The sequence below is a fragment of the Chenopodium quinoa genome, unplaced genomic scaffold (assembly GCF_001683475.1).
Source record: "Chenopodium quinoa cultivar QQ74 unplaced genomic scaffold, ASM168347v1, whole genome shotgun sequence".
Taxonomy (NCBI): Eukaryota; Viridiplantae; Streptophyta; class Magnoliopsida; order Caryophyllales; family Amaranthaceae; genus Chenopodium; species Chenopodium quinoa.
This window is the reverse complement of record NW_018742390.1, coordinates 5,135,337-5,146,085: the sequence shown is the minus strand read 5'-3', so window position 1 is coordinate 5,146,085 and position 10,749 is coordinate 5,135,337.

Below are 10,749 nucleotides of genomic sequence, written 5' to 3'. Positions count from 1 at the left end.
TAATTCATGTCTTATGGGACATCCCGACAACAACAAAAGGGGCAACCGGTGAAACCCCATTTCTCATGGTTTACGGTGCTGAAGTCGTCTTGCCCATTGAACATTACGAGCCGACTCTCAGAGTCATGTTTTATGATGAAGAAGAAAATTGGGAGGCCACGCATCTGGCATTGGACTCTCTTCTAGAGCGCAGGGGTAATGCCGCCTTGCGTCATGAGATATACCGTCTGAGAAAGACAAGAGCCTACAACATTAAAGTGCACAAGCGCCCTTTGAAAGTTGGCGACTTTGTGTTACGGAAAATGGAGGCAATCGGTAGGGTCAATGAACTGGGAAAGTTAACTCCTAATTGGGAAGGTCCCTACCGGATCAATGAGGAAGATAGAGACGACACCTACCGCCTAGAAACTCCAGACGGCAGACGCCTGCCTAGGACTTGGAATATAGACAATTTGAAAAAGTACTACTTCTGAGTTGTAAATTTTTGTAAACAAGAAGTCTATTACTGAGAAATTGCCTTTTGTTTTCAATTATTATTTCCTTTTTTAATTTTAAGACCGTCTGGGCAATACACAGACGGCCCAATTTTTGAACTCTCTAAGTTTGAAACTTAGTAGAAAATTTGACGCTCAATTTACATGAGGCCACTAGCCAGATAACTAAACCAGGCACAAAACCGCTTAGTGGCTATACAGTCGGTCTCAACCTAGAATAGAGGCCAATGGCCAGATGGTTGTTTGTTTTATAAAATTTCCTATCCTAACATGGAAAATGGCGTCCTGCGACACCCCTCTGGGTGCAATCGTCGCAGAGAGCAGCCTACCTGTTTGCTCTACGTACCTATGCAGACGACAAAGATTGAACGACCAAATTGGTCAACTCATAGCCGTCTGACTAGAACAATCTAAAGAACGATTAAGTTTTCAAAATACTGGATGTCCTAAGACATCAGCCGGTGACCGACCGAAGTTCTTAGGCTTTTCATTCCAAAATTGTATAGACTTTCCCGTTGGGGCAAAAAGAGTTGTGCAATGGCTATACAACCGTCTTGGAAAAGACATGAGGCTCCAGATGGTTATACATTTTTACAAAATTCGCCTGCTCCAATGAAAAATAAGGCGTCCGGTAACACCCCTTCGGGTGCAATCGTCACACAAAAGCACTCTATCAAAGAGTTCATGTACGCATTCAGGCGGCAAAAAATGGACGAACTCATTGGTCAACTCATAGCCGCCTGACCTGGGTAATCTAAGGAGCGACCAAGTCTTCGGGAATCGGATGTCCAAAAAGACACCAGCCGGGGACCAAGTCTTCGGGAACTGGGTGTCCAAAAAGACACCGGCCGGTGACCAACCTAAGTTCTAACCTAGATTACCTTCCGAAATTATACAAGTCCTCCCAATGGGGTAAAGGACATGGAAAGTATAATTGGATTGCAAACCCCCCAAGCCGCCACCTGCCTCCTGTCCTATGAAGGGACAAGCGGCTATTCGCCTCCTGCAATTTTCTCAAACGGTCTTTTTCTGTCTGGTTGGAAGGCTGGTATGCCTGTCGTTTGGACGGCTGTGTACTTGGTTTGGGGAAATCACTATTGTGATTGATTCACTTGCAAACATATCATGCTCTTTAAAGCATCAGATGTTTCCAAGCCAATCAATCGACTTAAAGTTGAAACCAACCACACAGCCGTCCACGGGCAAGAACAGCCGGATTATCAATTGTCGCATGCTTTTCATAAGTTAGGCAAAAATATCAAGTACACATGCAAAACTAAAAATGCAAAATTCAAGCGCAAAATGATCAAAACTGACTCAGTCGGCACATTCATTAAAATCTACCCAACTAAACGGTTGTGGTAGAGCATTGTTAACTGGACCTCGTCTAGGAAGTGAAGCAAATTGTCAATTAACCCGGATCCTCAGCTAGTAAAAACAACAAATACTCGGCACGCAAGCCGGAAAGAAAGTAATTTGACATACAGCCAATGAACAAGAAAAATAAAAATGGCATACTGCCGCAGAAAATCATTGTTAAGCTACACACGGGTCCTCATGGTCGTTATTCTCTTCTTCTTCAGAAGGAATTTCATGCGCTTGACCTTGGACGGGATTCTCAGGCTTTGGCAGCTCAGTATTGGCCCAAACTTCAAAGGAATCCGGCTCTGGCTCGCCCTTCTCTTTCAAGTATACAACCTCCTCAGCATACTTGTGAGCAAGTGCCCAGACGCCGTACTCCTTGTTTGGGTACAAGGCCTTCCAGGCAATCCTTATCTGGGCATCATTATCAGCCTCACTCTCGGCAACCAGGTGCTCTTGTTCCACCAGCAATGTTGCCGCAAAGTTAAGTTGCGCCTAAGCTATCGCGTCCTCTAGCTCTTTCACCTTGGCCTTGAGATCGGTGTTCTCTTGGGAAACACCCTTGAGCTTGTCCAGCTCCGCCAGAGCCTTGCCAAGTTCATCTTGAGCTTTTTTTAGCGTCGTCTCAGTATCGCCGCCCTTCTGCTTGGCTGCCCCCAAGTCCGTCTCAAGCTGCTCAATCCTCGCCGCCTGTGTCATTATCGTGGCTTTAGTCTCAAGTTCATTTATTGTATAGGAGTATAGAGCAACGTTGTCAGCGTCTATGGCTGACTTATTAGCTCTCTTTACCTCATCCCGCTTGCGGGAGTAAGGACGTTTGAGATCGTCTACCCGCAACAGAGCCTGCAAGTACAAATCACGTTAGATATGCAGGCGAAATAAAGCTTGAAGTTTAACTTCTTTACATCTCACCTCAGCCAGAATGGACAAATTGCGTTCCAGATTGAACGTCTCTATCCTAGGTATATTGTCTTTGTCCCTCTTGCGGACGGCATCAAGCATGGCCTTGGTATGCTTCTGAACGTCTGGTCAGCGGGGAGAGAGATCTACACCACAATAAACATTTGATGAGTGCGAAATATAGGCGGCACCAATCTGTTATCGACCGTCTGAGGAAGAAGTCTGTTGGGTGTGGGATTTCACACGCAAAGGCCACCCTAACTCAAGCGGGGACTCAAATGGGTTTGCCTTACCTTCGGGGGCGTCGTGGCAGGAGCCACCCACAGGCGCTGTAAAACCTCCGCCTACGGATAGAGGGTTGGCAAGGTCAAAACCTAGGCTTCCGCCTATCTCTTAAGTCTTCCACCCAATGGAAGAGTGACACGTGTCAAAGATGCCACGTGGAATGCCACGTCACATCTGTGAGGGGCAAATGTTTGGGGTCATTTTACTCTGCCACGTGGTCCAACCAGAAAGTAACATGTGTCACCCTAGGGTTAGTCCAAAATGGACCAATCCTTGTTTGACACGTGTCATTCTAAAGAAATGGGAAAAAGGCGGCCTTCATGGCCCAAATCCCGAGAAAGCCGCAATGCGGCATAGCCCACCAATGATTAGGGCTTCATGACCTAATCAGGGGCACAATTCCCGAGGACCCTATATATAGGGAGATTTCCTCCATTTGGAGGCACGGTTTACCATTTATTACACACTTACTCTTTGAAAGAGACATCTTAAGCTTGGAATCCGAGCAGATACCCATCTAAATTTCCGCACCTTTTTACTCCTATTCGAGTTACTAACTTGATCTTCAGAGGCGGAGCTCCAACCAACCGGAGTCTCCGTTGTTTTGCAGGTACAGCTCACGCCGGACTAAACTTTGAGACGTAACTCTCCCGAGGGACAAAAATACCCAAAACACTTGGAGTACTTTTCTTGGAGGTTTTTGATGAACAACCTCACAGATTCCTTTTCACTTGGTACTTCAATCATCCTAGCAGAGGTTTCTCTCCATTTATTGAAGAAAGAAGTGAAACCTTCATTCTCTTTTTGTTTAAGTATTTCAAGTTCCCTATGATCAGTTTCAACTTGAATATTGCATTTATACCTATCAATGAAAGCGTTTACAATTGATTCCCAAGTAGAAGTTTTCTCTTTGTCAAGGGAGAAGAACCATTATTGGCAAACGGTTTCAAGAGATAAGGAAAATAGAGAATGAAATACTTTTCTATCAATACCCTTAATATTCATTATTGTCTCAAAAGCTCTTAAATGAAAGTAAGGGTTATCAGTTGCCTTGAATTTCGGGAAGTCGTTGGCATTGAACTTTTGCGGAAGAAGGTCCTTGTCCACCGAGACCCCTTGTGAACTAATGCCCTGGAACCTGTAACCATTAGATATCTTGCTCAAGCTTTCTTGCATGAGCTCTATTTGTTGTTGCTTCACAGGGTCATTAATTTGGAGGGTTAAGGTTTTTAGCAGTTCAATAACATCAGTCATTTGCTTCTTGAGCTCATTAACTTCTTCTTGACTCGTCATTATCTTCTTGGCTTTCCTTTTTCGAGCGATTGGTTTGTCAAAAAGTTGTACTTGAACAAAAAGGTTGTCTCTGATCAAACTCCCTTCCTTTCTTGACCACGCACTGTACATTAAACTATTTTTATTTTAATGACTTGACTCAAATTGACTTTGACTTTACGGGTTTATAAAGAAAAAGAAAAAAGCAAAAATAGGGTATATATTTTTGGGAATCGAGTATATGGGCTTAATTGGAGAATTAATATCCGACTTACCCCCCTAAAAAAATGACGGAAAACACACACATACAAGACTCTCTTAGACATGGTCAAAGTGTACATACATATTAGTGTGTGCTTTATTTGTGAGTGCAAGTGACATGCTTTGACTCTTGTGTATGTAAGACCATGGGACTTAGTGTCTAGACTCAATTAAGGACTAAACAAAGGTACTGTTATTAAAAAAATAATCGAACTGATTAGAAAACTGTTTAATTAGACGCGTCGTGACAACTCGAGAAAAATGCTGAACTGTCGCCAAAGCAACAGGACTATCGTCGCACACTACAGTGCAGCGCCAGACGACAGGGTTGTCACTCGGCGTTGCAGCCCAAATTTTTGCGCCATTACTGGAGCATTAATCTGGGACTGCTTTCAGTATTTTTACCCTACGAGACATCCCTAAAGTCGTACTAAGTCAATTCTAATTAAATTATCAGACTCTAATTACTGAAATTAATTAATTAGGCAAAGTCCTTTTAGTCATTAATTAGTTTATTTAAGGCTTAAACACAATTCAAACAAACGGTTAGGAAAAACACATAGAGTATGCACAACAAATAATGCACAATTAGGCAAGTAAGCACAATATGATACAATGAGTTTGCAACCTAACCATGGCTCTAGTTCTCTAAAGTTCAGGATATGGGTTAGTCAAAGAGAGTCCGGATGCACCACGCGGAAGCCTTACCTTTGGAAGGGTTGGCGCGAGTGGATGGGACCCCGCGAGTTAAAATCGCTTCCATGGTTTGGTGAATTCAACATTCTCGGATGTACCCTTTATTGCATAGAGCGTTCAATCAGGTAGATGGAGCATGAATTCCCAAAGGGTTATGTCCATATGTAGAACACATATGGGTTTCGGAAAAGTGAGAAAAACTCAATTAGGAAGTAGAATCAAGCCAACAGTGCTGAAAATGGTCAAAATTAGAACTCATATTTCTGGCTCGGTATTGGAAGAACGCAGCGCCAGCCATAAGAGACTGTCACCGCTATATAGCCCTGTCGCCTGGCGACAGAGCCATATTATCGGCGACATGCTCTGTTTGCTAGACGCCAGTTCCTACATGCCTCAGGAGTTTTCTGTGTTCGATAAAATTTTCCAGTTTTTCGCAGCATTTTTTCGATCCTAGTTGTGAAAGATATTCCTCAAATTTCCTACGTGTAAAAATCCTATGTTTTTAACTCATTACGGATGGTCTTTCCAATGAGATATTTTTTATGCATATGACAATAATGTTAATCAAAATTACGCACATGAAATACTTATAACTTTTCGAGTCTCATCCACTCATTCTACATCATTGCCGAAATAAATTTCAGGAATTAAAATAGAAATCCTCCCCAGCAGAGTCGCCAAAAATTATAAGGTATATTTCAAGCATTACCCCAAACTTGAACCCCACTGTGATCATACACTTAAGCATGGTGGCGTCCAAAGGGAAAGAAGCTAGAGTAAAAGAGTCGCCAACAAGTTTTAGGAACTTGTAAACCGTTCACAGGGTGAAGGTTACACCCCTTAATGATACAAGAGAGCGTTAACTCCAATAAGTCTGAAACCAAGACTGGAAGTTCGGGGATGAAGGTACAAATTCAATCTAAAAGAGAAAGAACCTGCCCTAATAATAGGCCTCTACTTTATTCTTCTCGTAATCATGTGCGCTTTCTGACTAACATACAATCAATAGATTTACCCTAAACCTGTTTAATCTATGTTGGTTGAATTTAATGCACAAATAAATCTATTATTGGCGATCACTTGGATTATAATCATATTAACCCTAAACAAGATTATTAATTGTCTTATTAAGCGTGATTATAAGTACCAATTCCCTTTAAACATACATAAAAGGCGTGATCAAGCAATAACAATAAACATCAAGCAACATAATAATAACAATAATAATTACAATAATCATGAATCATAAAAATAATCATATTCATGTTAAAGCATAATAATAGCAAGACCCTAGGCATGATACTAACAAGATACCAAACCCTAGCATGTCACTAAACAATAAAGATCAAAGCTTTAGCCCTAACATGATACTAACATGATATTAGGAAAGAATAGGAAGCATCACAGAAATCATAATTGATATAAGCAAATCACCCTAAATATAATACTAGGAAGCAATAAAACATCCTAACATGATACTAGGAATCAATATAACAACCTAAGCATGATTTTTATATCAAAATATCAATTAAACAATTAAAGCACTTACTTAGATGCCTCGTATCTCTTTCTAATAACAAAATACACACATTAGTATCTTCAAGGAAAATATAAAATTAAACAATTAAATTAAATAAAGATTAAGAAAGTTTAGACTAGATTTAGGACCAAACCCTCAGAAATCAAATCTTTCACGTCTAGGGCGAAGGCAACTTCGAACTATGTTAGGTGTGTCTAGATCTTGTCAATGCGGAATTTTGTATTTGAGAAAAGGCTAGTTTAGAAAAGAGAGAGAGAGTATCAAGAATTTCTTGATGAGAGTTGGTGATTGAAAACGGATAGGAGGCTATTTATAAAGAAAATCAGTCGGATTATGATAAAAAAGAATCAGAGTTTCAAAAAGAATAAAACACGACGCTGTCGCCAAACACGCCCCTATAGCCAGATGACAGAGCCTGTCGCCACGACGCCAGTCCCATCGTCAGGCAACAGACTGTAGTGCCGGGCTGCAATCAGTTTTTCCACGCGTTTTCTTATTTTGATAAAATTTAAGCATACGAGGGGTAAAACTGTAATTTCCTTAAAAACACTTCTTTTATTCTAAATAAAACTCTTAAAACTCAATTATCAATGCTAATTATATTAGGAATCAAAAGAACCTTCTAGAAGATTCTAGAAGACCAAAATCAATCCTAATTGCATTATGAATGATTAATCATAATAGGCTCTCCATTAGATCATTGGGCCGCATATAAAAATCAAACAGGGCCCAGTTTAGTAATTTGGTCATAACTTCCTCATTATTCATCGAAATTGAGCTTATAATATATCGTTGGAAAGGTCTTTTTGAGCCCAATCCAACTACACTATTATTGGACCCTTGTTATGGACCAAACTAAACTGGATTAGCTATTTTCATGAAAGAGGTCTTCAAAAACAGAGAGAAAGAAAAGAATTAAAAACTAACCGCAACACTAGACTTTCCACACTTTCACTTCATTCGATTATGATTCGACGTGAAAGGTATTCATCACTGGGTTTGGTTTGGGGGAGACACAAATGGGCGTCTACAATAGCAAGGATGGAAAAAAGAATGAACGAATAGGCACGTTCATTGGGATTCTTTGGAGTCTCTGGTTAACTAGAAATGGGAGGGTCTTTAGTAATGAAGGAGGATATCTTGCGGATTTGTTCAGAAACTACAATATAGCAATGCAGAACTTATCTGTCTGGCAAAGGGTGGACGGCAGTGATGCCTTTAAGGTAAAGGAGACAACGTATAATGGGGCACCACCTGGCTTTGAAAGAGTAAACATTGGCTGCGAGAGGGAGGATATTAATCACCCAACAGATGATAGATTAGAGGTGATCAATATGGTGGATGGCTCTTAGCACAAGATAAGTAGAAATGCAGGCACGGGATGGGCATACTCGGTGGACCAACTAACCTATATGGAAGGTGGTGGTAACTATGGAAAAGCACTCTCTTCTTTTCACGCGGAACTTTTGGCATGTGTGGCTGCTCTGAAGTGGGCAAGAATGAAAGGTTATCAACGAATTGTTCTGTGTACTGAGTCACTTTTCCTTGTTCAATTAATTCAACATTCGAAAAGGAGGAAAGTTCGGTTACTATGGACAATACAAGATATACTACAAGAAGCACTACTACAAAAAGTAGCAAAGAGACCCGTTGAAAAATGCTTTACAAACCGCCAAACAATGGGTATCTAGCTAAGGGGTCTGTCAGATAAACAAACTGCCTCTTTGGAGGGGTCTGTTTAAAAAACATAACAGACCCGTTAATTAAGAAGTTAGGTTTGTCAAACTAGTACTTTGAAAAATTATTTAGAAGGATAAGAGACCCGTTATTGAACATAATAGGTCTTTTCGGTGGGGTATCAAACAGACCCCATATGCTACATAACGGGTCTCTTTCTTCTTCTTTTTTTTTAAAAAAAAAAATTCTCGTATTTTGAAATTTGAATTTCATTGCTATATTGAATTGGCGGAAACTGAAAATGCATTTTGAGTATGTAATTCAACAAACCACATACATTAATTATTGAAATTTACAAAATAATTACTAGAATTTACAAGTGGTAGCTTATTGAAAAATTTACAAGTATATACTCCATACAACTATACATTAATAGTGTATCTTGTACTCCGTCTTCCTTCCATGATTATCAATAGCATTACCTTTTCAATGATATAAACAATATTAGGAATAATTATGCCCAATAATATAACAATAGCAGGAACAATTATGCAAAATGTTATGTAGTTATATGAAATTAAATATATCTTGCTAAATTATGAGCCAATAAACAAGTCAATATTAAGTTAAATGAAGAGCAATAATCTAATTTAACATTTAAACTAAAAAAATCAGATAAAGAAAATAATCCTTTGCTTGATAATTACAAGGCTGCTTCTGAGCAAATACAGCAAGAAGTCTCCACACCTAGCATCATTCAAACAGCACATCCACAATGAGAGATTGCTCCACATCCGCAACGTTGCCTTTGTAAAGCAAACCTCCTAAATATATACCCTAGCCGCCGCCACTGCCTCACAGCCAAAAACAATCTAAAGCTACACCCCAACAACCCCCCTAAAACCATACTCACCCACGAAAAAATCTAAAATTAAAACAACCACCATGAAAAAACTTGTTTTTAATCTTCGGACCTTTCTCTTATAGATTTTCAGACCTTTTCTCGAAAAATCTGGATCTATCTCAATGATTAGAGCGCAAATTACAAAATCACATAATCTTTCAATAGATCTAACAAAAGGATTATAATCAATATAATGTAAAGAAGAAAATTCGAGAGTATAAATAGAATAAAAAACCTGTTTTCATTGTTACCAGCATCTCCATCTTTGGAGTTGTTTCTGGGTTGTAAAGAATCCTCATCTACTGTTTGAAAGGTGCTTGAGTTGTTTTAAGAGCTCTCAATCTCTCTCTCTCGCTTCTTAATTACTGCTTAAACAATTGAATCTTCTTCCGTCACCATTAAAGCATGCTCAATAGAATCTTCTTTTGTCACCATTAAAGCATATTTACAAATTAAGGTAATGAAGATAGCTAGAATAATTAAGAGAATTTCAATATATGGGTTTTAGAGTGGGGCGTTAATAACTATGATGACATTATAGAGAAGGGAAGAGATACGGGTTAGGTATGGGAATAGAGGAAATAAAGGCTCAAATTACTTACTAAATACTAATATAAATTAAAACAATTAATAAGGTAAGAAACCAGTTCAGCCTCACAACGGGTCTCTTAGATTTCTATTGTTTTTTCCATCCCAATATTAGTGGACCCTACTGCATTGAAGAGACTCGTTAGGTTCCACAACGGGTCTCTTATCTCTCCTCTAAATAAATTGGTGGGACCTATTGCACATAAAAGACTCGTTATCTCTTAAAGTAGATCTCCTACATCAAATAGACCTATTATTAAGATGCTGGGTCTTTTATTAAGGGTCTTTTTTCTAGATTTTGTAGTAGTGAAGGAAGGCTATTTAAAACATGCATCATTTGGAAAGTTGGAAGGGACCAAGTTGCTAAAGGCCATGACATTGCTAATAGATGTAGAGTCGATTTAATTAGTTTTACTAGTTAGTGTTGGTTTAGTTTGTTGTTGTCCAAAAAAAAAAAAAAAAAGAAACAAAAATTCAAACAACAGTAAAATAGTTCAACCTTGACTCCTTGAGTGAGAGATGAAGCTTAAATTTCTCCACTATTTTCACATACACATACCACAACACTCATAATTCAATACTCCTACCACCACACCCAAAACAATTCCGCTTGTTCATTACGTTTCAACGATAGAGGGTCACATATTTTAATGGCTAACAAACCATTACATAATCTAAATCATCATAACAACAAATTCATCCCAAGTATGGGTTTTAAAACCTCAAATTAATTCCAAATTATAAAAATGAACAACAAAAGAAATCCTAAT